We start from the raw sequence: 7,160 nt of genomic DNA, 5'->3' as shown, positions 1-7,160 counted from the left end.
AAAAAGAAAAAAAAAAGGGAATGATTGATCCAAAACATACATGTATTCAATTCTAGTAGAAACTTGAGCCAAAAGGTAAAGTCATTTAGAAATTATACAGTATTTCTTTGCTGAAATACAGAATGATGTGGAGAGGTTCAAAATCCTGTATTAATCATTAAGCTTTATTTTTTTCTTTTTTCTCCCTGAGAAGCTGAACACTGCTCATTTTAGGGATGAGGTCAGTGAGGCAGAACAGGAAAATTAATTGCCCCAAATATATCAACAGCTGCATCAAAATTAAAATCTAGCAGATTTTCTTTCTATTTAACCATTACAGTCCCTCTCTTTTCTACTCTGGGGAGCCCAAGTTAATTTCTTCCTTGAAAATCCCCATGGATACTAAGCTTTAAATTTAAAAGTTGTAATTAAAGCATTAACTACTGCTCAAATTGCCAATTTAATCTTGTGCTTTCAGATTACTGTCATTACAGTGGGTAATGTTAGGCAGAAAACTGTCTTCTAATCAATTCATGGCATTAGCTTCCTCAGATAAGTACAGAAAGCATCTCCATAAAATGCTGCTGTACTTTCCAACGGCAACCTGTAGCCTAGTGCAAAGACTGGTTTTCATGTTCCAAATCACTATGTTCCCGTGGCTGTATCAACTGAATAAGTTGAGAGGGCAAGAAGGGTTGACACGATAACAGAAACTGCCACAGTTGAAAAGGCAAATTAGAGACRTCTTTGGATTGTTTTATATTTACTCTGTGAAATCAAATTAAATTAGGGAATAACTCCTGTAAAGTGATGGTCTACATGCAGAGGATCCCCTCAGTTTTGCAAAGAATGTTCTCAAGCTAAAGAAAACCTTTTAATATATGGCAGTCTGTAAAGGAAGCAAAACCAAGAACATCTTCAGTGTATAACACCAATGGCAATTCAACATCCTTTCAAGTTAAAAGATGCAACAGCAAAATATTAAGCATTAAGTATGCTTAATATTAAATTCTCTAATTAGCAAAAATACAAAATATAAAAAGTAAATTCCACTTAAAGAAAAATTTCTGAAAGCTGAGTCAATTGCCCTGTCCCTCCCAGAATAAACCTCACCAGAGGATGCCACTTTATACAGGAGCCTTAAGCTTCAGAACAGCCTATCGGGAATTAATGGCTCAAACAGCGTCTTTCACTTCTGAGTCAGTTAAAAGTGATTTAAAGTATTATACAATTTATCTTGTCATGTTTTAATTATATTCTTCCCAGAGGCAAACTTCCCCTCAGTTGATACTAATTTTAATATACTTCTTAATAAATATGGCAAGGGCATCATAGTAGTGAGTCACATTGGCTTTCCTCATTCAGGATATAGCAAGCACCAGAACAAAAATGCAGAAGAGGGCCTCCACTGCACTGCAAGACTGTTAACAGCTTGGTATTGGCATGTCCTACACTGTATGCAAGACTTGAAATTTTAAACTTATTAATGGTTTTACAAATATTTTTTCAAGTTTAAAAATATACCAACTTTCTTAATACTATTAACATGAAAAACATCAGGAATGCCTTTAATCTAGCACTAGGAATTTCAGAATCCACAGCAATAAACTATTCAGTAACGTTCCACAACCATAAGCAGTTACCTGTGCTAAACAATGGGCAAACATTACACTGATTTTAAAACAAAGAAAACCTAAGACAATAGAGAGCTGTGAACATTTGAGTATTCCATATAAATATCTGGTCAGTAAAGGTGTAATAAACTTAAAACAAAGAATATAAATCCTATAATACAATTAACAAACCTGTAATCTATCAACTTTGGAGGAGACGCGGTTCAATTCTATCATCTTGTCTTTAATTAGTGGAGCAGTCCAGTATCTTGGATGTATCACTTCTAATCTGCATTTAAAAAGAAAAAAGGCATCTCACATGAAGATGAATCTTGATGATAAATACTTACATTTTCTTTAACCTGAACATTTCAAAGCACTAGTGCTGGGAAAATATATCACAGAGGCTCTTCTGTAAGTGTGCTCTAAAGCAGAGCCTCGAAATTAACTTTCTCAAATAATCCGTGAGACAACAAAATAACCAAAAGTAGTTGGCAGGACTCCCACAGCAAAATTCTAACCAGCCCCATCTCTTCTTTCCAAATTTAGCCAGCGCACTTCAGTTATTTCCATACTACTTAAGAGATTTTCCATCTTCTGTAATGAAGTACTGTACACAACATCTAGAGCATAGCAATATGTCTTTGCTCTTCATGTGAGAGCCTGAACCTGATCTGAAACTTTTGCTAGCATTCTGTTAGCAAGACTCCCTTCCTATATGAACTCTAACTGGTCAGTTAGGTGGCAATAAGACACATTTCCAAACGCAGGACTATAGCAAATAGTAACACACAAAATAAAAATGATGGGTAAGACAAGCTCTTCTGCTCCTGCCTTGAGGAGTCACTTGACACCAAGTCTTGGTCACTTCTCCTGCTCTCTTGCCTCTGTGTGTGTCCTCCCCTCCCGCTGTGTGCCAGTGCCCAGCAGATTTTGGAGAAAGGCAGTTCAGGCACAAGAGCTGATACTCTGTCTCACTGGGTTAGTTTTTTGCAGACCAAACTCCCTGACCAAGCTGAGCTTAGGATCAGTCCAGTGACAGGGCCACAGAAAGACACTGTTAGACTGTGTGGTATTTTTATTACCAGAATGAGTACATAACGGTCAAATGCTTTTACTCTGCTGTGATTGTTCCTTAATAGGAGATCATACATATCTATCAAAACAGTAACAACTTTCTGTTGTCAACAAGCTTCTCCTTCCACGTTACTGGCCTGGGCACTAGATCCACATGTATCTTCCCCGGTGGAGACACAACCGCACACGCAGACACCCACTGTGGTCTTTACGGTGTACGCTTTATATCCAATGGAAAATGAAGACAGATGTTTAGGCAGGATCCCTGTAAATGAAGTCAGACTTATATTTCCAAAAGTTAAATAAAATATGAAATGAATACAGAATAAAAGAGTCAAAGCAGATAAATTCCAGGTTCGTTCCGCTCAATTCTTTTGGCTTAGYAGTTGCCAAAAAATCCTTCTGTCATAAAAGACACATAAAAAGCTGACTGCTAATCTGATACTCTGATCAGCAACGTCAATTAAAATTCCACCCTGAGATTTCTGAGGGGAACAAGCTTGTTCCCTCACGTTGGTCTCCAAAAGGAGTAGGGAAAAGCCACTCTTACAACTAAATGCTAGATAACTACRGCAAATATAAGCACAGTTTGGGACACAGCCAGAAAATGGGAGATGCTGTACAGACCTACCATAAAAACTATGAACACAACAAGGTCAAAGCAGACATGGCACAAACTTGGACCCTCTTTCTTTGGTAGCACAAGCAAACATCCACTACAAGACACAGGAGAGCAGATTTTGCAGCTTGTGATGAAAGGAAATGATATGCAAATATGATTCAAGAAGAGCCATTCTGCAGCAGCCTGCAGAACCACAGCGACAGAGGAGCTCAAGAGGAGTGAGTACAYGACAAAGGGAAATGCTTCTCCCAGTACAGAAACCTCTCACGAGCCAGAGAAAGCAGGGCTGCTCTGAAGCTCTATCTTATAAAACTAATTTRTTTCCCCTTGTGCAATTCTTTTTACGTTATCTTGCTGCAGATTTAGCTGAGTGCTCAAGCACAAACGCCAGAGCACAGCCGTCTGTGGAAAAGGCTTCCACTTAGCGGGTTTTGCTCTGCTAATTGGAGGAGGGGGTGAGAAGGGAAGGCCTGAGCTTTGTCATCTGACAATTCAAGAGTAAAACTAAGGAGGAAGCAAACCAAGAGCAGAAAAGTCTGTTAGAAGACAGYAAAAAGAGCATACAGATGATGAACTAACACACAAAGCATGAAAGCATATTGCAGGCAGGCCAGCAAGACCTGATCCTTGCCTACACTACAGCTCTACCAGCTAATATAAGGACAGATTCTGTTACCTTATATTTTGTAAAACAAAAACAAAACAAAAACATAAGAGAGTTGCCAGTGAAATTAACCACTCAAAACTGCAGAGCTCAGTGGTGAGAAAAGGGAAAACTGAGGTCAGTGTGTTCCTGGGGAGTTAGCAAACCCTTGCCGCTGCAAACCAAACCAACCAACCTTTTCCTCTCTTCATCAGTGATGAAACCAGGTTTCACACATAAGATACTATGTAGGATGTTCCCAAACTCTAYGTCCTGGAGACAAAAGTAAACAGCAGCTGCTTTGTGAAACCATATTAAAGCAAAATTTACAAACATATMATTTCTCTGGCGCTTATTCTGTGTGAAAGTTCAGTGGTTTGAGAACCACCAACTTGTGGTTTATAAATCAGTAGGTATGCTGAACATAAATATTTAACAGAAAGACGAGTTCCATGTATGCAGATCTGTGTATGCCCACAAATGCTCCTTCAAATATTAGAAGTGAAAGAAATCACTTGCAACTAAACTAGGTGTGTCTCTCTGAAGAGCTATCACTTTCAATTACGGTTGTAGATGTATGAGATACACAAAGGACTATATCTAAAAAGGTACCCAACTATGACTCACAAAAACAATACAAGAACAGAATGAACACGAGTCTGATTACTGTGAAATTCTTTGTCTGTCACTGGTTCAAATCAYAACTCAGTTAAAATCGTAATTTGATAATTACACTTGAGTGGCTCCAATGCCACTTGCAAGTTGTTAATTCACCGTGCTGAAGTCAGCACCCTAAGGAAGACATCACACAAAGCCACCAACTGACACTAGCATCCTCCTAGCACTGTTCTTTGCAAGTGCTCCTTCCACACATGCTGCTGTGYTTACTGTCACACCATCTGGCCCACTGTACAAGTAGTAGGTGTTGTGCCTGGTCAGGGACAGCTCATGCAACCGGACACTGGAAGCTGCGATTTGTCTTCCTAGCACTGAAGATCCAGGTTTGTCACCACTGCAGTATAATGATGCATTAACAGTGCTTACAAGTGAAAAGCGGCAGCACATTTAAAGGAGCTTTATTCCAAAACAAATTCCTTCCCAGGACTACCTTATGGAATACCTAATTGGAATAAGCAAGATTCCTCTTGCCTCTCATTGGCATGGCCAAAAGAGCAGACCATTGGTATGCTGGAATTGCATTGGTATGCAAAGAAACTGGAATCAATTCAAATACTACTTTGTATTTATCAGATTCCCAGATACCACTGGATGTGCAGCTGACAGGAAGCTCACAGTGCAGGTAAGGCACAGAAAGGCAAATAATCAACACACTGACTGCAGGTCTTTGATATTCCCAGATAAAGATCAGTAATCTGCATACTAGCTAAACATTCACAGCCCATAGGTTGTGGAAAAATCTTTTCATGGGTAGAGCAAAGATAACGTATTGAAACTAGATTAGTGCTTTCTGTAGAAAAGGTTGGCAAGAGAAGTCGTCTCACACAAGCTTTTAAAGCTCTCTGGATCATCTGAACAAGCCAACAATATTCCATATGTTAGAGCCAACAACGTAAAGTGCCTGTCTGGTTGATGGGCAGAAAATGTAAATCCTTAGCCAAGACTCCCAAACAGAAGAATTGAGTGAATTAACTTAATAGTAGAACAGACAGAACACAATCAGTAGAGAAAAGCAACTCATTCAAAGCACTTGTTTTGAGCATGCTGATGTCATACTTCTGAAGCAACCCTCATCTTGCCAAAAAGAACTCAAAGGACTTCTTGGACCAAGAAATCAATCTCTTGTATTCTACACTTTGCACAAACTGAACGTGCCATAGTAGAGAATCTAAAGCTGACAAATACAAGCCAAGATGTATCAAAAAACAGACTGTGTATTCTTAAGTTAGTATGCTCCTTTACAGCTATTTTTGTCAAAAGCTGAATGGAAGAGAAATGCTTCAACAGTCACTAATACTGAACCATCCTTTCAAGACAGATATTTCTTTTTATAGGTCCCTCTAAACCATGTGAGACTTTCATGAGCCAAGCTTTTGTTTCTTTCCATTCTCTGTCACTTCTTCTGGAACTAATGATACTTCCTTTCCATAAGGAAGAAATGCAAACAACAAACCAGAAAGCCCCAACAAAAGTTAGAATGAGTAACTTGCCATAGGGCTGACTGACTCACCTAGAACAAGGATGGCCTCACTTCTCTTGAGCAGGATTCACATTTAAAGTGCAAGATTTGTCGACGACCAAGCAGTTACAGTCACTAGTTAGCTGATGGTATTTTGCATAAACCGCATCAAATGTATTAGGAAATTTTCAAAAGACTCTTGCAAACCACACCAGAGTGCTCTGCGGCCACCTGTGCCTTACGAGGTCTTTGTGAGCAAGTACAGCATTTCTCCAAGTCACACGGGGACAAGAAGTGGAACAATGCTCAAAAGACACCTCCTGTGAACAGGAGACAACATGCAGAACAGCCAGCCCTGCGGTACCTTTCATTTGCAGTGTAAAGCTAGTGTAAAAGTAACATGGGAGAACTACTTTTCAGATGCCTAATGAAATTACGCAGCCAGTTTTGGTTATGTCTTGTTTTCCAGGTCCCCCTCTGTGCAGTTCCTAAGAACCATCCCACAAAATAGCTCTTATGCTGTTAGGTCACTGTAGAAATGCTGGCTGGTCACTTCTTGCTATTACTATCTTCAGTATTCCCGCAGCACTTTAGCAACAGTTGCAGTTACGAGTGACACTTCTATTATACAAGCTGTTCATAAAGAGAGGAGAAAAATGCAACAGCTCGAAGAAGAGATGGGCTGCACATCAGAGCAGAGAAGGTCCGTGCAAGTAAGCTGCGGCCGTGCTACGCGAGCTCTCCCTAAACACACAATGAAATGCTTAGGAAGGCTTAAATTGCAGTAATTTTCACGTAGTTTTACTTTTGCCTGTCAGGGTAGGCAAAGTTGACCACAAAAACACCAGATGTTCTTACTTTTCACACAAGCACAACCCCTGGGGCCTTCCACGGGCAGGCGCCCGGCCTCCTCATGGCCTGCACCAGCAGCCGGGCGGGTCACTCCCGCTCTGCCTGCGCGTGCTCCCCGCTCCGCGATTCCGTGGATGAACTGCTCACTGCCAAGGGGGACTACAGGCCCATGGGAGCAGCCAGGCCTCGGCTCCTACACACAAGGGCGTTGGGCTCGCGAATGCACGACGCCATCAC

Source organism: Nothoprocta perdicaria, unplaced genomic scaffold (genome assembly GCF_003342845.1).
Source record: "Nothoprocta perdicaria isolate Ctin4 unplaced genomic scaffold, notPer1 scaffold_3, whole genome shotgun sequence".
In the NCBI taxonomy this organism is placed as follows: Eukaryota; Metazoa; Chordata; class Aves; order Tinamiformes; family Tinamidae; genus Nothoprocta; species Nothoprocta perdicaria.
This window is presented reverse-complemented; position numbering follows the sequence as displayed.